The sequence below is a fragment of the Zingiber officinale genome, chromosome 10B (assembly GCF_018446385.1).
Source record: "Zingiber officinale cultivar Zhangliang chromosome 10B, Zo_v1.1, whole genome shotgun sequence".
NCBI lineage: Eukaryota > Viridiplantae > Streptophyta > Magnoliopsida > Zingiberales > Zingiberaceae > Zingiber > Zingiber officinale.
This window is the reverse complement of record NC_056005.1, coordinates 37,247,581-37,270,688: the sequence shown is the minus strand read 5'-3', so window position 1 is coordinate 37,270,688 and position 23,108 is coordinate 37,247,581. Positions and strand designations below refer to the sequence as shown.

The following is a 23,108-nucleotide window of genomic DNA, read 5'->3' as shown; positions in this document are numbered from 1 at the left end:
TGAAATAGGGTGCAATAAATATAGATTATGCTCATGAAATACAAGTAGATGTGTGTCAGAGTATGCATAAAAGTGTATATAATCTACGCACATCGCTTACTATTTATGGGACGAGGCTGATATATGGTGGGATACGTAGCGCTCGATTATAGGTGAGTAGCACATCACTTGGGTGAGATTTAGAGAGGCTTTTGAGAGCCGGTATTTTCCACGGCCATATTAGATGACACGCCGTCAGGATTTTCTTAGTCTTTGGCAGAACAATCGCATGGTGACGGAATATAACACTGAATTTAATCAGTTAGCTCAATTTTATCCAGAGTTAGTTGCAAAGGACAGGCCACGCATGCTTCAGTTTGTCCAGGAACTGGATGGGCATATGCAAGTAAAGATTGCAGGTTTTGGTAATTTGTCTTACATAGAGGCATTGGATAGAGTACTTATGATTGAGTCGGCTAAGCAAAGAGCATATCTGAACAAAAAAAGGAAGCAGACAGATCGGGTTTTAGGATAGACCCAGCAGCCACAGGCTATCGAACCACAATAGAGTGGTAGTAGGTAGGCGGGTCAGGGTACTTCTGGGGCATCTGGTCAACCTCAGAAGTCAAGGTGATCTTCATCAGGACGTTTTCACCCTCCTCAACACAACTGAAAATAGCCCGCCAACGGCATTCACTACACCCGATGTGGGTCCAAAGATCACATCACATCAGCCTGCTCCTTGGGATAGTCAGTTTGTTATTATTGCAAACTGCCTGAGCACATGAGCTGTGATTGTTCGCAGAAGGCTCAGCATGCGGCTTCCAGAGTTTTTGTTGAGGGAGGACAGATCAGTCAGACTCAGAGAGGAGGGTTAAAAGCCCAATCTTCGCATCGCCAACAAAGGATAACCCCAGCAATAGCTACATATGGCATGCATGGATAGGAGCACTCCAGTGCTTTTACGGTATCACGGAGTCCTATCTTGGGACCTCAGTATCTGCCGCAGGGACAGTATCAGTTGCAACCTTAGATGCTAGTGCAATATCAGCTATAGCCCCAGCCACTGGTTTAGTACCAGTCGCAGTCGCAGCCTCATCCACTGGTTCAGTACTAGTCGCAACCACAGCCACCGGTTTAGTATCAGACTCAGCCCTCCTATCCATCTCTAGTTCAGTATCTGGCACCGCCTCAGTGGCAGGCTCAGGCTCAGGCGCAACATCCTTTGGCAGTGCTACCACCTCCACCCCCGCCAAAGACTGGATGAATTCACGCGGTTACCAGAGAGGATGCACAGCGGGTCGACGGATCCATTTTATGCGATATGGTTTTACTTTATGCATTTTACGCTGACATGCTTATTGATACTGGTAGTTTGCATTCTGTTATTTCTTGAGCATTTATGAGGGAGATTGGTAGACTACCTATCCTTAGACTGCGGTGACTAACTGTTGCCCTGCCATCTGATGATGCATTGGACGTCACTCAGGAGGTCAGAGGATGCCCATTGGACTTCGACAACCATATACTCATTGTAGATTTATTAGTACTGGAAATGGTCGAGTTTGACATTATCCTTGGCATGGATTGGCTATCATCATATCATGCCACGGTTGATTGCCAGACAAGGGTGGTCACATTCCGACCTCTGAACCGACCCTCATAGGATTTCACTTGCATCAAGGATGACAGTATATCGACCATTTCTATAATTTAGGCTCAGAAACTGCTGTCGTATGACTGTCAGAGATTTCTATTGTCATTAATTAATGCTGATGACAGCCATATATCTCATCTCTCAGACGTTCTAGTGGTCCGAGAGTATCAGATTGTATTTCCAGATGAGCTACCAGGCTTGCCTCCCCAAAGGCAAGTGGAGTTTGCTATTGAGCTGATTCCAAGGACCGTGCGACATCAAAAGCTCCTTATCGTATGCCATCGAAAGAGTTGGATGAGCTAAAGGTCCAACTCCATGAGTTATTAGACAAGGGATTTATTCACCCTAGTGTATCTCCGTGGGGTTCTCCAGTATTGTTCGTCAAGAAAAAGGATGGTATTCTGAGGTTGTGCATCGATTATAGACAACTGAATGCAGTTACCGTCAGAAATAAATACCCCTTACCATTGATTGAGGATTTGCTTGATCAGCTCAGAGGTACATCAGTGTATTCTATGATTGATATGCAATTTGGAGTTTGGATATCATCAGCTGAGAGTCAATGATTCTGATATTCAGAACACAGCATTCCGCACCAGATATGGACATTATGAGTTTTTGGTAATGTCATTTGGGCTTACCAATGCTCTAGCGGTATTTATGGATTTGATGAACCGTGTCTTTCTAGAGTATCTAGATCAGTTCGTTATCATTTTCATCGATGATATTTTGATCTACTTGCGTTCTGAGGAGGAACATGCACAACATCTTCGTATAGTCTTGGAGACTCTTCGACAACATCGTCTATATGCGAAGTTCAGCAAGTGTGCTTTCTGGCTATGTTCAGTCAGTTTTCTGGGACACGTGGTTTCTAGCCGAGGTATTTCCGTAGACCCTCAGAAGATCAAGGTTGTCACCAGCTGGGAGTAGCCGAAATTAGTTCAGGAGATCCATAGTTTCTTGGGATTGGTCGGATATTACAGCCAGTTTGTTGAGGGTTTCTCTTGCATTGCTATACCGTTGACACGCCTGACTAGGAAAGCTATGAAGTTCACGTGGTCAAAAGCTTGCGAGACTAACTTTCAAGAGCTGAAGCGAAGATTAGTGTCGGCACCAGTTCTGGTTTTACCTTCTGGAGAGGACAGATTCGTACTCTACACCGACGTTTCTCTACAGAGTTTGGGTGCCGTTTTGATGCAGCACGACAAGATAGACTCCTTTGCTTCTCGTCAATTGAAGGAGCATGAGAAAAACTACCCAGTACATGATTTGGAGCTAGCCACTATTATCTTTGCTTTGAAGATTTAGCGACATCATCTGTATGGTATTACATTTGAGATTCTCACTAATTATAGGAGCCTCAAATATTTTTTCACTCGGAAGGAACTCAATCTCCTATAGAGGAGATGGATGAAGTTCTTGAAGGATTATGACTTATACTATTATCTATCACCCAAAGAAAGCTAATGTGGTTGTCGATGCACTTAGCCGGAAGTCCAGAGGGACTTTAGCATGTCACAGAGTTTTGGTCACGGACTTGATCCAGGATTTCTCTGAGTTAGGCCTTGAGGAGAAGGGACACACAAAGCAGGGTATTCTTGTTACCATGGTTGCTCAGTCGTCGATCAGGATGAGGATCCGAGAGGCCCAGGTCGGTGATCAGCGCTTACAATCCATTGGCAGCCAGTTAGCTTCTGGGCAGCAGACGGAGTTCACCCTAGTGATGAGAATGTTAGAGTGTATACTAGAAGCCTAGCTTTTTGTAACATTTATTTTGGAATAAAGAATCACATTGGTCAAATGTCTAAATTTATATGCTAAGTGTAGTTGTTCAATTAATTTATATTGTAGATAACATGGTGTGTGGTGTCACACACAAAAGATCATGTTATCAGTCCTTATAAATTATAAACAGTAACTAATGACTAAGATGGATAGGAAAAACCATTGGAATAGTCATAGTGTAATTTGGTATTAGTTTATCTTGACTATAAAATTACACTAGTACACTCTGAGTGTATTGAGCATGATCATTTGAGGTAGTATCTTTTTATACTGACTATATAAAGAATAATACCTCTGTTATTATGGAAGTGTGTACCCTTACTCATGATATAATAACTGTTGGTTGCTACTCGGAAAACCTAGAGGTTCCACTGTACAAAAATTTTGTACAAAGGTCTGAACCTTTTCCTAGCTACCATGTGTTCTTTTAAATTAAATTTTGGATCGCCTGCGGAACTTAACACATTTGATCCAAAACTTAATCTATTTGTTCTTTTAGGTTTTGACTTGGATCTCCTGCGGAACTTAACACGTTCGACCCAAGTTACCTTAAGTTATTAATTCCATTAAATATTAATTTCCATAATTGGTTCCCAGTACTGACGTGGCGAGGCACATGGCCTTCTTGGATATGGGAGCAACCACCACCGACTAGACAAAACCTTTTATAGAAAGCTAATATTTAATTTCCTAAAATAACTTTAGGTTAACCGAAAAGAACAATCAAATCACAAGGAAAAGAAAAACAAAAGAACACTATATCGAAAATAAATTCGAAACTCTAGAATCGTATGCCTCTTGTATTTAGTATTATTTCCAAAAATAACTAGTATGATGCGGAAAGAAAAAATACTAGTTATACCTTTTAGAAAAACCTCTTGATCTTCTACCGTATTCCTCTTCTAACCTCGGACGTTGTGTGGGCAACGATCTTCCGAGATGAGAAACCACCAAAGCACCTTCTCCTTTCTTCAAATTTCGGCCAAGCACAAAGCTTCCAAAAGATGAAGATCTTTTCCACCAACCAAGCTCCAAGGGATGTAGGCTTTCTCTCCTTCTTCCTCAAGCTAGATCCGGCCACCAATTAAAACTCCATAAGCATGAAGAGGTTCGGCCACAAAGAGAAGAAGAAGAGAAGAAGGGCCGGCCATACCACCAAGGAAAAGAGGAAGAAAAATATAATAGAGTCGTTCACCTTGAAGCCTCCTCTACCCCCTCTTTTATAATCCTTGGTCTTGGCAAATAAGGAAAATTTAATAAAAATTTTCTTAATTCTTTTTCCATTGAAAAGAAAAATTATTTAATTAAAAATAATTTTCTTTTTCAAATACAATGGTCGGCCACCTCAAGCCCCAAATCAAGGAAAGTTTTAATTAAAACAAGAATTAAAACTTCCTAATTTGTTTCCGAAAATTTATAAATATTTCTCCAATAATTTAATCCCTTCATGATTGGTTTATAAAAAGGAAATTTAATAAATTAAAATCTTTCTTTTAAACGTGTGTATAAAAATAAAGTTATCTCTAAAAATTAAAATCTCTTTTAATCTACAAATAAGGAAAGATATCAAGTCTTTTCTTAATCTTTTGTAGAAACTAATAAAAGAGAATTATTAATTTTTAAACTTTCTTTTAAATCATGAACATGGTTAAAAAGGAAAGTTTTCTTAAAATTTAAAATCCTCCTTTAATCAACAAATAAGGAAAGATTTCAAATTTTAAACTCTCTTTTAAACATGTAGATGATTTACAAATAAGGAAAGTTTTTACCAAAAATTGAAACCATCCTTTTAAACTACAAATAAGGAAAGAGATTAATCTCTTCTCTTAATCTTTTGTAGAAAGCTATAAAAGGACATTTTTAATTTTTAAACTCTCTTTTAAAATCATGATATCCACATAAGAAATAATTTTAATAAAAATCCTTTTTAATATTCTAGCGGCCGACCACCTAAGCTTGGGACCCAAGCTTTGGTCGGCCACCTACATGGCTCATCCACTTGGTCTTGGCCGGCCCTAGCTTGGGTTCCAAGCTAGCTTGGCCGGCCCCATTGGATGGGTAAGAAGGTGGGTATGCGGTGGGTATAAATCTCTATATATTAGAGGCTACGATAGGGACCGAGAGGAGGAATTGGTTTTGGTCTCCCGATAAAATTAAGCATCCCGTGCTCGCCCCGAACACACAACTTAATTTTATCAATAATAATTCATTCAACTAGAAAACTATTATTGATCTACCGCACCAATCCCAAATTACATTTTGGGCTCCTTCTTATTATGAGTGTGTTAGTCTCCCTGTGTTTAAGATAACAAATGTCCACTAATTAAGTTATTGACAACTCACTTAATTAATATCTAGCTCCAAGAGTAGTACCACTCAACTTCATTGTCATGTCGGACTAAGTCCACCTGCAGAGTTTAACATGACAATCCTTATGAGCTCCTCTTGGGGACATTCTCAACCTAGATTACTAGGACACAGTTTCCTTCTATAATCAACAACACACACTATAAGTGATATCATTTCCCAACTTATCGGGCTTATTGATTTATTGAACTAAATCTCACCCATTGATAAATTAAAGAAATAAATATCAAATATATGTGCTTGTTATTATATTAGGATTAAGAGCACACACTTCCATAATAACTGAGGTCTTTGTTCCTTCATAAAGTCAGTATAAAAGGAACGACCTCAAATGACTCTACTCAATACACTCTAAGTGTACTAGTGTAATTATGTAGTTAAGATAAACTAATACCTAATTACACTACGACCTTCTAATGGTTTGTTCCTTTTCCATCTTAGTCGTGAGCTACTGTTTATAATTTATAAGGTACTGATAACATGATCTTCTGTGTGTGACACCACACACCATGTTATCTACAATATAAATTAATTGAACAACTACATTTATCACAAATGTAGACATTTGACCAATGTGATTCTTATTTCTAGATAAATATTTTATACCCAAAGCTAGGCTTTTAGTATATATTCTAACAATCTCCCACTTATACTAAAAGACTAAGCTGTCATATCTGCTGCCATACATCTGATTCCCATGCCTTTTAAAAAACTCTTGCCTTAAGGACCTTGGGTTATCATCTGATGCAATCTAGGCGGCAACAACTTCTCCTCGTTATACAATTTCTCGTATTGGGTAGTACTTGTGCTCTATTGTGTTTACTTGCCTTATAGACTCATGGTTTCTTCGAGTTTGCTACTGCACCATTATTATTACAATAAATTGTAATAATCTTTGGACAAACTAGAAATCATATCTAAGTTTATCTTGAGGTTATTAAGTCATTCTGCTTTTATGGCTACCTCAGAGGCTTGCCATATACTCAGCTTCTATGGTGGAGTCTAGAAAAACACCTATGCTTATCACTCTTCCATAGTTATGACTTTTCCTCCTAAAGTAAACACAAAACCCTGAGGTTGACTTATTATTGTTCCTATCCAATTGGAAGTCAAAATCCATGCAACCCACAAGAACCAAATTAACTGCCTTGTGAGCTAGCATATAATCTCTAGTGCCTCTAAGGTACTTCAATATATGCTTTACTGCAGTCCACTGTCCTTGTCCAGGGTTACTTTGATATCTGCTAACTATGCCCTTGGCAAAATAGATTTCTGATCTCGTGCATAGCATACATTAGGCTTCCGACAGCCGAAGCATAAAGAACTGCCTTTATTTCCTTTATCTCCTTTAATGTCTACAGAGACATATCTTTAGATAAAGTTACTCCATCCTGAAAAGGTAAGAAACCTTTCTTGGAGTTTTGCATGCTTAAAACGAGCAAGGATTTTTCCGATGTATGAAGCTTGGGATAAGTAAAATATTCTTTTCTTGCGATCCCTTATTACTTTGATCTCAAGAATATATACATTCTCCCAAGTCCTTTATATCGAATTATTTGGACAACCATACCCCTACTTCTGACAACATTTTGATATTGTTTCCAACTACCAAAAATGCTATCTACGTATAGTACAAGAAATACCACCACGTTTCCATCACACCTTTTGTATACACAAGACTTATCCGTTTACTCAATAAATCCATAGGTTTGGATTACTTTGATAAACCGGATATTTCAAGACCTTGAAGCTTTGCCTCAGTCCATAGACTGACTGAGCTTGCACACAAGATGCTCTTAGCCCTTTGCAATGAACCCTTCTGGTTGCTTTATATGGATGCTTTCATCAAGACTTCCATTAAGGAATGCTGTCTTGACATCCACTTGCCAAATAGATAAAAGAATCCTGATAAACTTAAGCATGGCTACCAATGAAAAAGTTTCCTTTTTCATCAAGTCTTGCTTTGAAAGTTACTACCTTCCTTTCTATCCCTCTTTTCCTATTATAGACCTTTTAACACCCAAAGGCTTTTACACCATTTAGTGGTTCTACAAGCTTCCAGATTTTATTAGAATACATATATTCTAATTCTGTTATTCATTGCTCTTTGCCAAGATGTTGCATCTTTATCTTGGAGTGTTTCGTCATATGTCCGGAGATCAGGTTTATGTCCTCCAGGGATCGAGTCCAAAAACTCTCCCAAAACATGAATTTTTTAGGTTGCCTAACAACCCTCCCACTACGACAAGGCACTTTCTGCAATTGTGTATCATTTGTGATACGTGTTGTAGTTTCCTTGTGGTATCTCATCTTGTACAGTTGGTACTAGATTAGACATGCCTTTTATTATTTCCTTAAGAACAAATTTTCTTATGGGCACATGGTTTATTACATAGTCCTTTTCTAAAAATCGGTCATTGATGCTAACAATGACCTTCTGATTTTTAAGACTATAATCCTACTTTCATTTCACTAGGATAACCCACAAACAAGTGAATTCCTGTCCAACTTATCATTGTCTCTCTTCTGCATATGTGCTGGACTACCCGAATCCGAATATGCTTCGAAATAGGCTTACGCCTATTCAGCATTTCTATATGAGTAGAGAGTTCTGACTTTAGAAGGTACTATATTCACTCCCGTTTCCAGAGTATATCCTTAAAATGATTTTGATAATATTCTTAATAACTTATCAATCTACTTATTTCCATAAGAGTCCTATACCTTCCTTTTCCTACACCATTCTGTTGGGGTGTACCAGGTGCAGTTAGTTGGGATTGAATCCCTACTTCTGATAAATGACTCCTAAATTCTCCCAAGAGGTACTTGCCACTACGATCTTACCGTAGTGTCTTGATACTTTTACTTTGTCGTTTCTCCACATCAGCCTCGTACTCTTTGAACTAATCAAAGCACTTAGACTTGCGACACATCAAGTAAATATATCCGTATCTCAAATAGTTGTCTATAAAATAGATGAAATATTTGAAACAACCTCTTGCATGGATGCTCATAGGATCACACAAATCAGAATGAACCAATTCCAATATATCTTTGATTCCTTACCCCTTAGACTTAAAAGCTTCTTGGTTATTTTTCCTTCCAAGTAAGACTCGTAGGTTGGAAAGATTTCCACTACTAATGAACCCAAAAGTTCATCAGCTACCAATGAATCCTACTCAAGTTAATATAACCTAGCCTTAGATGCCAAAGATATAATTGGTTCATTTTCGAAGGTTACTTTCTCTTAAAGTTAGAAGATGTGTTACTAATTTCCATTTGTTGCATCGTGAGAGTTATTGGATTTATAAATTGCCAACCAACGTACCAGAACAGATAACTTCCCTCTTTTCCTTAATAACAACTTTGTTATTAAAAGAGGCAGAATATCAAGTTCTTTGAATAGTTTAGAAACTGAAAACTAGTTCTTTCTAAACTTGGTGCGTAAAGACAATTACTTAAAAATCCATGTTTTATTCTTATCAAAAGATAAACATCTCCCACTGCCACAGCTACCATTTTACAGTAGTGCCCATGTAGATGGTGTTTTAATTTTCATTTAGTTTCCGGATTTCCTGGAACCCTGCAATGAATTGCGGACATAATTAATGGCATCTGTATCTACACTCCAGGTTCTGGTAGATAACACCACTAAACTTGTTTCAACTAATAAATTAAATACACCTATATTGTTCTTAGTTCTAAGAAGACAGTCTACCTTAATGTCCAAGTCCTATTTCCAATCATTACAATTGGGATTACTAAGTCTTTTCTATAGTATGACTACTAGGGAATTGACAAACATTTTAAATCCTAAGAATCACAAAAATATTTGGTCAAGATCAACTCCTTAAAAATCCCCATGAATTTTGTATGCCACGATAGTGTGGACGTATACAAAATCGAAGAGGAGATTTTCTTCATTAATTTTATTATCTCGTCATCTTTACTTTATGACGAAATAAAATTAATAGTTGATCTGTCTTTGATCAAATATTTGGTCAAAAACTTTTGAATAAAAAAAATATTGATTCCTCAAACAATATTATTTAAATTCTCCAACACCTCAAACACCGTGAATTTTGCATGCCACGTTAGTGTGGACGTATACAAATTCAACATTTGTAAAAGGAGGGTTTTAACCCATTAATTTTATTATCTTGTCAACCTAACTTTTTGACAAATAAAATTAATAGTTGGTATCATTTGGTCACACAAATAATAACAGTGACTCCGATGGGGAGGATACTATTAGATGTGTCTAAGTGTATACCATTACTTGACACTAAGTCCATTAATAAGATTATGCCCCTTCCATTGGGGAAGATCACACGCTCTTAATTAACTTCCTATAGTTATCCAAAAATGGAAGTCTGTTCTAGTGATCCAAAAACAAGCTCATCCGTTATGGAGGAAGGCACTCAGAGCCAACGCGCAAGCTTGTTTGCATCACTTACAAACCAGTAATGGAGACCATGAGATTTACTTAAAAATCCCTCTCCCACTTAGTTATTTATAAATGAGGAATTTTAACTATGCTAGCCTACTAAATATGTAAACTAACATGCACACACAGCACAATATAAAAGCAATAAATAGAAAATCTAATTTTCAACTATTATGGCTTTTATCTCTAGTTGTCCTCCGTGTGTTGTCATCCCAAGCTGCTGCCATATTTGGCCACTGCCACCGGGTCTAGCTGTCGCATCCATCTTGCTCCTAGTTCCGCTGCGCCTCTGGTCCTTAGAAGGTTCCACGCTTTGCAAGATTCGATCCGCGACATAAATAGAATTTTACATTTTGATCCTATATTCCTCGAAGGAATGTACATGTAAACTAGATCGAACATAAAATAAAATTTACATCCATCGATCCTATATTCCATAAAAGGAATGTACATGTAACTAGATCAAAAAATAAAATCCTAATAAAACTAAATACAGCTCCTGCTGTATTTTATAATACAATCATGCACACACAATAAAATGCCCTTGACATGTCCAAGGGTCCAATCACACACATAATAACTATAAGCCATAATAGTTGGATCCTGCATCCACAAAGTTAGCACATCCTACTATTAACCTTCCTAAATTATGTATGACATGTGCATAATTAAACTAATACCAAATACACAGAGGCAAAACCCTAGCTCTGATACCAATTGTTGGTTGCTACTCGAAAAACCTAGAGGTTCCCCTGTACAAAAATTTTGTACAAAGGTCTGAACCTTTTCCTAGCTATCATGTGTTCTTTTAAATTAAATTTTGAATCGCCTGCGGAACTTAACACGTTTGATCCAAAACTTAATCTATTTGTTCTTTTAGGTTTTGACTTGGATCTCCTACGGAACTTAACACGTTTGATCCAAAACTTAATCTATTTGTTCTTTTAGGTTTTGACTTGGATCTTCTGCGGAACTTAACACGTTCGACCCAAGTCACCTTCAGTTATTAATTCCATTAAATATTAATTTCCATAATTGGTTCCCAGTACTGACGTGGCGAGGCACATGGCCTTCTTGGATATGGGAGAAACCACCACCGACTAGACAAAACCTTTTATGGAAAGCTAATATTTAATTTCCTAAAATAACTTTAGGTTAACCGAAAAGAACAATCAAATCACAAGGAAAAAAAAAACAAAAGAACACTATATCGAAAACAAATTTGAAACTCTAGAATCGTATGCCTCTTGTATTTAGTATTATTTCCAAAAATAACTAGTATGATGCGGAAAGAAAAAATACTAGTTATACCTTTTAGAAAAACCTCTTGATCTTCTACCGTATTCCTCTTCTAACCTCGGACGTTGTGTGGGCAACGATCTTCCGAGATGAGAAACCACCAAAGCACCTTCTCCTTTCTTCAAATTTCGGCCAAGCACAAAGCTTCCAAAAGATGAAGATCTTTTCCACCAACCAAGCTCCAAGGGATGTAGGCTTTCTCTCCTTCTTCCTCAAGCTAGATCCGGCCACCAATTAAAACTCCATAAGCATGAAGAGGTTCGGCCACAAAGAGAAGAAGAAGAGAAGAAGGGTCGGCCACACCACCAAGGAAAAGAGGAAGAAAAATATAATAGAGTCGTTCACCTTGAAGCCTCCTCTACCCCCTCTTTTATAATCCTTGGTCTTGGCAAATAAGGAAAATTTAATAAAAATTTCCTTAATTCTTTTTCCATTGAAAAGAAAAATTATTTAATTAAAAATAATTTTCTTTTTCAAATACAATGGCCGGCCACCTCAAGCCCCAAATCAAGGAAAGTTTTAATTAAAACAAGAATTAAAACTTCCTAATTTGTTTCCGGAAATTTATAAAAATTTCTCCAATAATTTAATCCCTTCATGATTGGTTTATAAAAAGGAAATTTAATAAATTAAAATCTTTCTTTTAAACATGTGGATAAAAAAAAAGTTATCTCTAAAAATTAAAATCTCTTTTAATCTACAAATAAGGAAAGATATCAAGTCTTTTCTTAATCTTTTGTAGAAACTAATAAAAGAGAATTATTAATTTTTAAACTTTCTTTTAAATCATGAACATGGTTAAAAAGGAAAGTTTTCTTAAAATTTAAAATCCTCCTTTAATCAACAAATAAGGAATGATTTCAAATTTTAAACTATATTTTAAACATGTAGATGATTTACAAATAAGGAAGGTTTTTACCAAAAATTAAAACCATCCTTTTAAACTACAAATAAGGAAAGAGATTAATCTCTTCTCTTAATCTTTTGTAGAAAGCTATAAAAGGACATTTTTAATTTTTAAACTCTCTTTTAAAATCATGATATCCACATAAGAAATAATTTTAATAAAAATCCTTTTTAATATTCTAGTGGCCGACCACCTAAGCTTGGGACCCAAGCTTTGGCCGGCCACCTACATGGCTCATCCACTTGGTCTTGGCCGACCCTAGCTTGGGTTCCAAGCTAGCTTGGTCGGCACCATTGGATGGGCAAGAAGGTGGGTATGCGGTGGGTATAAATCTCTATATACTAGAGGCTACGATAGGGACCGAGAGGAGGAATTGGTTTTGGTCTCCCGATAAAATTAAGCATCCCGTGCTCGCCCCGAACACACAACTTAATTTTATCAATAATAATTCATTCCACTAGAGAACTATTATTGATCTACCGCACCAATCTCAAATTACATTTTGGGCTCCTTCTTATTATGAGTGTGTTAGTCTCCCTGTGTTTAAGATAACAAATGTCCACTAATTAAGTGAGTTACTGACAACTCACTTAATTAATATCTAGCTCCAAGAGTAGTACCACTCAACTTCATTGTCATGTCAGACTAAGTCCACCTGCAGGGTTTAACATGACAATCCTTATGAGCTCCTCTTGGGGACATTCTCAACCTAGATTACTAGGACACAGTTTCCTTCTATAATCAACAACACACACTATAAGTGATATCATTTCCCAACTTATCGGGCTTATTGATTTATCGAACTAAATCTCACCCATTGATAAATTAAAGAAATAAATATCAAATATATGTTCTTGTTATTATATTAGGATTAAGAGCACACACTTCCATAATAACTGAGGTCTTTGTTCCTTCATAAAGTCAGTATAAATGGAACGACCTCAAATGGTCCTACTCAATACTCTCTAAGTGTACTAGTGTAATTATATAGTTAAGATAAACTAATACCTAATTACACTACGACCTTCCAATGGTTTGTTCCTTTTCCATCTTGGTCATGAGCTACTGTTTATAATTTATAAGGTACTGATAACATGATCTTCTGTGTGTGACACCACACACCATGTTATCTACAATATAAATTAATTGAACAACTTCATTTATCACAAATGTAGACATTTGACCAATGTGATTCTTATTTCTAGATAAATATTTTATACCAAAAGCTAGGCTTTTAGTATATATTCTAACAATAACAAGCACGTATACTTAATATTTATTTCTTTAATTTATCAAAGGGTGTGATTTAGTTCAATAAATCAATAGGCCCGATAAGTTGGGAAATAATATTATTTATATGGTGTATTGTTGATTATAAAATGAAACTGTGTCCTAGGTATCTAGGTTGATGATGTCCCCAAGAGGAGCTCATAAGAATTATCATGTAAACCCTGCAGGTGGACTTAGTCCGACATGATGATAAGGTTGAGTAGTACTACTCTTTGAGCTATATATTAATTGAGTTGTCAGTAACTCATTTAATTATTGGGCATTCAATATCTTAAACACAGGGAGATTAACATACTCGAGTTCAATATGGAATTGGTGAGATAGTTCAATAATATCTCTTTAGTGGTATGAGTTATTATTGATGAACTCGAGTTGGGTGTTCGGGGCGAACACGGGAAGCACGAGTTCATCGGGAGACCAAAACTAATTCCTCCTCTCGGTCTCTGTCGTAGCCTCTTATTTATAAAGTCTTATATCCACCTATACCCAACTTCTTACTCACCTTAAGGTGGTCGGCCAAGCCTAGCTTGGATCCCAAGCTAGGGTCGGCCAAACCAAGGCATGATGGGTCAAGTTGTGGCCGACCCTAGCTTGAACCCAAGCTTAGGTGGCCGACCAAAATAAAATAAAAGGGGGGGGGTTTAAATTTAAATCTTTCCTAATGTGGAAGACTTGATTTTAAAAGAGAGTTTTAAAATTAAATCTTTCCTTTTATAGCTTTCTACAAAAGATTAAGGAAAAGGTTTGATATCTTTCCTTATTTGTAGTTTAAAGGAAGATTTTAATTTTTGATAAAACTTTCCTTTTTGTAATCATCCACATGTTTTAAAAGAGAGATTTTAATTTATAAAACTTTCCTTTTATAACCAACCATGAAGGGAATTTTAAATGAGAAATTTTTATTTAAAAAAAATCGGAAACAAATTAGAAATTTTTAATTTTGTGTTTAAAACTTTCCTTATTTGGAGGAGATGGTGGTGGCCGACCATTAAGGGTTTATAAGGAAATTTTTAATTAAATTTTCCTTCTTAAACAATTGCAAGGAATATAAGGAAGTTTTATTTATAAAACTTTTCTCTTTGCCAAGACCAAGGAATATAAAAGAGAGGGTAGAGGTGCCTCACCTTATAACATACCATCTAGTATTCCTCTCTTCTCTTCCTTGGTGGTGGTCGGCCCTCTCTTCCTCCTTTTCTCCTATTCTTCTTCCTTGTGTGGCCGATGACATCTTCATCTCGAGGAGCTTGGTGGTTGCCAGATCTTGTTAGAGGAAGAAGAAGAGATAGGAGGCTTTGCTTCTTAGCATCCCTTGGAGCTTGGTTGGTGGTCAAAAGTTCTTCATCTCTTGAATATTATTGGTGGTCGAAACTTGCTTGGAGAAGAAGGAAACTTGGGTGGATTCTCGTCTTGGTAGATCGTCACCCACCCGACGTCTGAGATAAGAAGAGGAATATGATAGAAGATTGTGAGGTCTATAAGCTACAAAAGGTATAACTAGTTATTAGCTTCCGCATCATAACTAGTTCATCATTTTGTTTAGATCTTGGAATACCAAACACAAGAGGCTAGTGATTCTAGGTTTTTGGATTTATGATTCGATTTGTGTTTCTTTTGTTTTCGATCTTGTGATTCGATTGTTCTTATTGGTTAAACCTAGGGTTACTATAAGGAGATTAAATATTGAATTTCATTGAAAGGCTTTGTCTAGGAAGTGGTGGATGATCCCATACCCAAGAAGGCCTAGTGTCTCGTCATGTTTAACTTGGAAGTCAATCTCTGAAATAAATATTTGATCGAATTTGTAACATGGGTGGATTTGGATCAATAATATTAAGCATCGTTTGTGATCCAAGTCTAAACCTCTAAGAATAGATAAGTTGAATTTGGAATCAATAATGTTAAGTTTGGTTTGCGATTCCAAATTTAATTTCTAAAGAACACAATAGGTTGTTAGGAAAGGTTCAGGACTTGTACAAAATTTGTGTACAGGGGAACCGGTACGATATTTCGAGTAGCAACCAACAAAGAATACTATTTAATTTCGAGGCAAGTTATGCATACCTCAAGCTCACCCGGTTATAAAGGAGTTACTACAGGAGGCTCATTACTCCCGTTTTGCTATCAACCCAGGTGGAACCCGGATGTATCAAGATTTGAGGCGTTCCTATTGGTGGAATGTCATGAAGAAAGCATCGCGGAGTTTGTAGCTAGACGTCTAGTCTGTTAGCAGGTGAAGGATGAGCACCAGAGACCTGCTGGTTTACTTCAGAGGATTCCCATTCTAGAGTGAAAATGGGAGCACATCACTATGGATTTTGTGGTGAGATTGCCTAGGACACGACGAGGCCATGACGTGATTTTGGTAATCGTTGATCGATTAACCAAATTCGCACACTTCTTAGTGATCCAGATGACTGATTCGCTTGATCGATTGGCAGAGCTACATTGTCAGGAGATCATCAGATTGCATGGTGTTCCCTTGAGCATTATATTGGATAGAGACCCAAGGTTAACGTCCCGGTTCTAGTAGAGTCTACAGCAGGCCTTGGGCACATAGCTTCATTTTAGTACGGCATTTCATCCGTAGATTGATGGACAGTCAGAGCAAACTATCCAGACATTAGAGGACTTACTGAGGTCTTGCGTTATCGATTTCGGAGGCAACTGAGAGGACCACTTGCTATTAGTAGAGCTCGGCTACAACAACAGCTATCATTTGACTATCCAAATGGCACCGTTTGAAGCATTGTATGGTAGGCCTTGTTGGACACTCACCCTCTGTGAGGAGGTTAGGGAGGCCCAACTGCTAGGACCTCAGAGAGCTCAACAGGAGGCAGAGTTAGTCTGAACTATCAGACGGAGGATGTCAGAGGCCCAGGACCGCCAGAAGAGTTATGTGGATCGGAGACGTAGATCCCTGGAGTTCTCTACTGGTGACAATGTATTTTTGAGAGTCTCACCCACGAAAGGGGTGAAGAGATTTGGTCTCCGAGGTAAACTAGCTCCATGATACATTGGGCCTTTCAAGATCTTGGAGAGGATTGGAGCGGTAGCTTACCGTCCGGCGTTACCTTTGGCTCTGGCAAGCATTCACGATGTATTTCATGTGTCCATGCTGAGGAGATACGTACTCGACCCAGCACATATTTTGTCAGATATATCAGTTCCCATTCAGGCTGACGTTACTTACGAGGAGGTTCGGATACGAATTTTGGACTACAAAGAGCGTCAGCTGAGGAACAAGACTATCCAGTTGGTTAAAGTCAGATGGCAGTATCATTCTGACGAGGAGGCTACCTGGGAGCTTGACGATACAATTCGAGCTCGATACCCCTCATCTTTTTACTTGAGGTATGTGGGTTAGAGTTCCGTTCAACATTTATTTGGTTATCTATTGTTAGGACTTGCTGATGGTGATTAACAAAAATTTGGGGACCAAATTTTTATTAGTGTGGGAGAATTTAAAATATCGAAAAGGGGTGAATAACCATAAGAGAATTTTCTGAAAATTTTAGGAATTTTCTTAGAATTTATCGGAGCTCGTATGACGTATTTGAAGGGGATGCATTTATAGGTTTGGGAAAAGCCTGTTTAGAATACCCAAATATGGGAGTTGATTAAGGAATTAACCTAGGATTTAATTAGAGATACCTAGGTTATAACATTTCATTTTTTTTCTTTACCCGTGCCCTCGGTCCCCCTTGCACCGAACCCATCCTCACATGCGCCATCTCCTTCACTGACGCCGCCTTGCATCTCTCCGCTGAACCCGAGCTCTTCACCTTCCCCAACCTGACGGTGCTTCCTCTTCTCCCTCACGATAAAACCTGTCGGCCAAGGAGAAGTCGGGCATTGCTATTCCCGATTCCCTTCTCTCCCGATTCGTCTCCATCTTCCTTGCGTCTTCCTCGCCACCGACAGCCACAGCTCGAGCGAGAGTGCCCTAGGTGTCACCCACTCCCATCGCATCGCTTCCCTGCTGCACGGAGTAGCGCCGACGCCCCTACAGCCGACTCCTCTCTTCTTATCAACTCCGCTCATGCCTTTCCTCTTACGCCAACACTGCTGTTTTGGTCGCTCTTCTCTCGCGTGATTTTCCTGGTGTTGCCACAACTGTTCGCTTGAGGAACAAATTGGAGCAGTGGTTGAAGGCTCATCAGTGGCAAAACCCTATCCGACGATCCACCATCAATCTCTCACGGCTTCCCCGGTCTGTCCCTCACCGAGAGATCTGTCCCGGGGCACCGAAGATCCTGGGCATTGGGTACTGTCATCATTGTCACAAGCGTTGAGCCTCTAAGGAGCACTGATAACTGGGGTATCCAAATACTAGCTGCCACATTTGAGGTAATGATTATCTCCAACATACAGTTTAAGGATAGGATCTATACTAAGTTTTGACTGTGGATGAATTACATAGAGGGCAGTAGCTTCATCGTTGCTCCGACTAAGGTTTCCAGCAGCAACTTCTCTAGCTATGCTACAAAAAAAGGCGGAATCCGCCGCCCCGACGGCCCCCTACGCCTGCCCCATGGTGATGTAGGAGGAGGGTTAATCAGGGTGAATGCTGGGCTGACAAGTGGCTGGGGGTTCGAGGCTTTAAGCCAGCAGACGGGGATATTATCCCGCATTGCAACCGGCGACACTCGAATGTGAAGAGCTCAATTTTGTTGAATTGGGGTAGGAGAATAGGTATACTCTGACAGTATCCTGTCCACTCAGTCATTCAGGAGTAGTGATGGCAGAGTGCACAGTTGTCACAACCCTACCCACTCGACCTCACCATCGTATGTGAGGTGGCTGACTCGCATCAAAGGTACTAGGACATTTGCATCATATGCATAGATTGTATTTATTTCTTGTAATTGCTGCATTTTGGATGCTGCATTTTTGTGGTTGCATATGGTTGACATGCATATAGAAGACATGATGTGTTTTGTCTGACGACCCTTATATCCGAATAGGAGGTCCTGGTGAGTACAACTTCTTTGCTTGTTCGGGTTTCGTATTTCATGTTACTTATCAGGAGACTGTACTCCATGACTATTACTGTTAGATATATCTTACCATGCATGTCAGCTTGATACCCGCTGATTTGTTGAACTCATCCCGTTGCTTTATTTATATTTCAAGTTGAGGCTATCAAGAGGTTCTAGTCGCTAGTCCCCCACCTCATGTAGATATGGCTTTCTACTTTCAGACTTTTGTTTCCTTGTTTTGTGATCTGCATACTTGTGATGTGTAGATCTTATACTCGTGGATTTTATACAGAGTTTTGGTCTACTACCCTTGTTTTCCGTTGCGGTGGTTTTCCATTGTGGGTTGGGTTTTCCTTGAGTAGTGGAGTAGGTTGTATAATAAACTGCCTGTTGTGATGTGTTGTGTAGTCAGCCAAAGGTTGATTTATTATAAACTGCGTGGATTATTTGTTTATATTATTATATATGTTCCGACCGCGTTGGTCGAGGATTGTGAGGGGCCCTGAGGGCTATGTAGTCAAGTTTTAGATTGTCACCCGTATAGGTAAGATGCTGTCAAAATTTCCTCTGGCAGAGACTCCCCTGGGGCGTGGCAAGCACTCCAGCACTAACAAGATAGCTATAGTGGAGTGAATTTAAGGTATATCTCATTTATTTCATATCTTAAATAAAAGTGAATATATAAATAATTATTTTTCTTCTATTGCAATGATCATTCACTTGGGGCATGACTGATGAGATGGAAATAAGGAGGATTTTCATGAAAAAATGTAGCGATCACATTCGCCATGAACTCAGTCATGCAAAGTCAAAGGGGAAAAACCACCATTCATCACTGAGGAAAATTGGATAAGGATTTCAAATTTTTGGGAAAGTGAGGAGTTTAAAAAAAGAAGTGACTAGAATAAAATAAATCAGTCTTTTAATTTTGGAGATATGTTTGCGACATATGCGGGAGGTTCTATCAATATGGATGAGCATAGACGCAGATTGATAAATTTTTAACTCTCCCAATATTTTCTTAATATATTTTATACTATTTAATAATTTCTAATTATCTTTATTAGACTAAAAAAATGGGAAAGGAGCCTAATTTTATATATACTTTCACCCGCACATTTCAGAAAAAAGATAAGACTTGGAGCGGGACAGAGCTAAAGCAACTAAAGTTTGAATAAATTTTAGATTTTAATTTATAACTTAGATTCTATTATTAATGTACCTGCTCTAACTTTATACTTTTGCATTCCTAAAAGTTTATTATTGTAAATTTTTTTTATTTTTTTTATTATAATACAGGAAAAATATGTTGAGTTAGAGGCAGCACAGAGATGTTCAGCTTCTTCTAGTGCTGATATTGAGGGGTCTGAGCTGTTTGTAGGTACTGATTTTTATTTATGGCTACATGCGAGTGGAGGGCCAGAAAGGGGAGGAAAGATATTCGGAATGAGTTCTTTGGGCAGAACCCATAGAGTTGGCCATATAACTTCTTCCTCCTCACATACTCAGCAGATACATATAACTTGACTGAAGAGATTTCCCAGTTGAAGGGAATTATAAAGGAAAGGGATTAAGAAATGAGCGAAATACGCTGACAACAAGACTTTATTATGCAGCATCTTCAGTTAATTTCTGTTCCAAGTCAAATTCCTCCTCGTGACAATGATGATGATGATGATATTGATGAGATGATAATGGCGGTGGTGGTGATTCTTCGTAAATTTATGGTAAATTTTATGTTTGGATTTTTTTTCATGTGCTGTTATAGTTGATTCTATATTTTTATTTTACTTTGATACTTTGCATGTTATGTCATATTTGGTATATTTTTACATGTACATCATATGTCATAACTGTACAAAAAATATATATTCAAACAATATTATGAGTTTGACATTAGTATGTATTACAACTATCTACAAGAAATATGAAACAAAACATTAACTAGAAACTTGAGTTTTGAACAAAGGATATGAATTGTAGACAACTTTAATTTCATCTTGATACTTTGCATGTTCTGACAAATAATATTAGTAACAAATTTCATTCATGTATGTAAATGTTAGATACAAATATCATTAATATGTTTGATATATTTTTTAGTTATAAATGTCACTTATTGTTTGTTTGTAATTTAGCGTAGAAAAGAAGCATGGAAGGCGACCGAAGCTCCTGAGACATGACGATTTGTATTTTGTTTAGCTTTGGATGCCTTGTTACATTTGTTGTTTGGATTATGATAGAACTTTCATGTTTAGATATTATGATTTGTTGAACTTGTTGTTGTTTGAATTTTAGTTATTTGTATATATGAATATGATGTGTTTAGTTTAGGGATGATTTGTTTGGATGTTGGATATGGATGTGTTTAGTTTTGGGATGATTTGTTTGGATGTTGGATATGGATATGTTGTATATGATTTTGTTGAAGATGTTATAAGTGGCATATTTAAATAGGATAAAAAATAGGAAAGATTCTGGATTTTTTTTTTGTTTTTGGGACAAATTTTACGATAAATTTATTTTTGTTATAAAATTATCATAAATTTGCGACAAATCAGGATTCATTACAAATTTGGAACAAATATGATTTCGTCCCAAATAAGCGACGAATCAGGATTCGTCCCAAAATTCGTTGCCGATTTGAGACAAAAATTAGTTTTTCGTTGCAAATTCTAGCCTAGACTCATATGGAAAAGGAATAACTTTTACGACAAATCAAGATTCGTCCCAAAATTCGTCGCAGATTTAGGTCAAAAATTAGTTTTTTATCACAAATTCTAGCAGAAAGGAACAACTTTTGCAACGAATCTAGATTTGTCCCAAAATTCGTTGCAAATTTATAAAATGGGCAAGCTTTCTAGTGAAAAAGTGGCATTTTCTGAGACAAATTCAGATTTGTCGCAAATATAGGACGAATTCATATTTGTCGCAAATCTGCGATGAATCCAGATTTGTTGCAGATTTGCGACGAATCCAGATTCGTTGCAGATTTGCGATGAACCTAAATTCGTTGCAGATTTACGAATTTGTTGCAGTTTTGAGACAAAAATATGTTTTTGTTGTAAATTTACGATGAAAATATATTTTTGTCATAAATTTGCGACGAAAATATATTTTTGTCGCAAATTTGCGACGAAAATATATTTTTGTCTCAAATTTGCGACGAAAATAAGATTTTTTAGCCTCAATTATTTGCAATTATGCAATATTTTTTGTGATGAAAAATTTTCATTGCAAATTTGGGATGAAATATATATTTGTCGCATATTTAAGATTATGAAATTTGCAATGAATTAATATTCGTTGCAGATTTGTAACGAATTCTGTGACGAAAATTGAAATTTGTCTTAAAAATTTCTAACGAAAATTATTTATTCGTCGCAAAATTTTGCAACGACATTTATGGGACGAATATATTTTCGTTCCAAAATTCGTCGCAAAATTTTTTGCCATGAATTTTTTTAACAAATTCGTCCTAAATTTTGTCCTTAAAAAACAGTTTTTTTATAGTGCTTCTACCAATAATATTATAATAAATCTCATTTAACGTGTTGGTGGATAGAGGTTGTGACTCTACCCCGATGATGGTAAAAAATATATAATATGATTAATAACTAATTTGATCATAATTACTAAAGTTAATTAAGATAGAAACGAATAAATATAATAAAATTAATAATCTAGTAGAAAATTAAGAGGAAATCAAGATTTTGATTTTTAATATATACTAAAACATTACAAGTTCTTCCCTTTTTATACATATTTGAATACTTGGAAATTAAACCAACATTAAAGAAAAAGATTTATTGAATGACTTGGAAGATCCATCAGAATGTGGAGAACAACGAAGATGTCTTCTTGGGAAGATAATGTCATTTAATCCATCAACATACGGAGAAGAACGAAGACGTCGACTTGGGAAGATAATTTTGGTTTAATCCATCACTACCTCAGTTAAAATTGGACTATTTTTGTCACGTGCATGGCATGATTTTAATTAATCTAGTGTTCATCTTTTCCTTTTATATTTCAAACGTAAATTAATGAGAAGTCAGACTTGTTTCCATGTGAACTAAATTTTTGGATTGTACAACCTTTCAAAGTCAGGATAATTCCGAGTCTATCCATTCAATCCAACTGATTCATCAACTCCGATCTACCCGAGCTAAACATAACAGTTCATTCCTCAATTTAGTTTCTCTAAATTAAATAAAATTAACAAAGATTCCCTAGAAAATAGCAAAGAAAGAAGGGATAATTTAGAGGTCAACTGCAGCAGCACTGCTCCGATGTCAAACGCATTTCCTCGTTGCGATACCAAAATTAACTCCTAAGATCTTATCAACAACCAAGAACTCGCCTTTAAATATTGTCATTCACTTTGTTTCTACAAAC

At 37.1% G+C, this 23,108-nt stretch overlaps 1 long non-coding RNA gene across 3 annotated transcripts; it reads left to right on the top strand.

The window, feature by feature from the left end:
• The first annotated feature begins 17,424 nt into the window (after positions 1 to 17,424).
• On the top strand, positions 17,425 to 21,163 carry LOC122028638. 3 transcript variants are annotated; one of them, XR_006124895.1, is made up of 4 exons: positions 17,425 to 18,078; positions 18,152 to 18,547; positions 20,010 to 20,437; positions 20,854 to 21,163. It is a non-coding gene; the product is annotated as an uncharacterized LOC122028638 (long non-coding RNA). The 3 variants fall into 3 exon arrangements; XR_006124893.1 differs by having other exon boundaries at positions 20,849 to 21,163; XR_006124894.1 differs by lacking the exon at positions 20,010 to 20,437.
• The last annotated feature ends 1,945 nt before the right edge of the window (positions 21,164 to 23,108 follow it).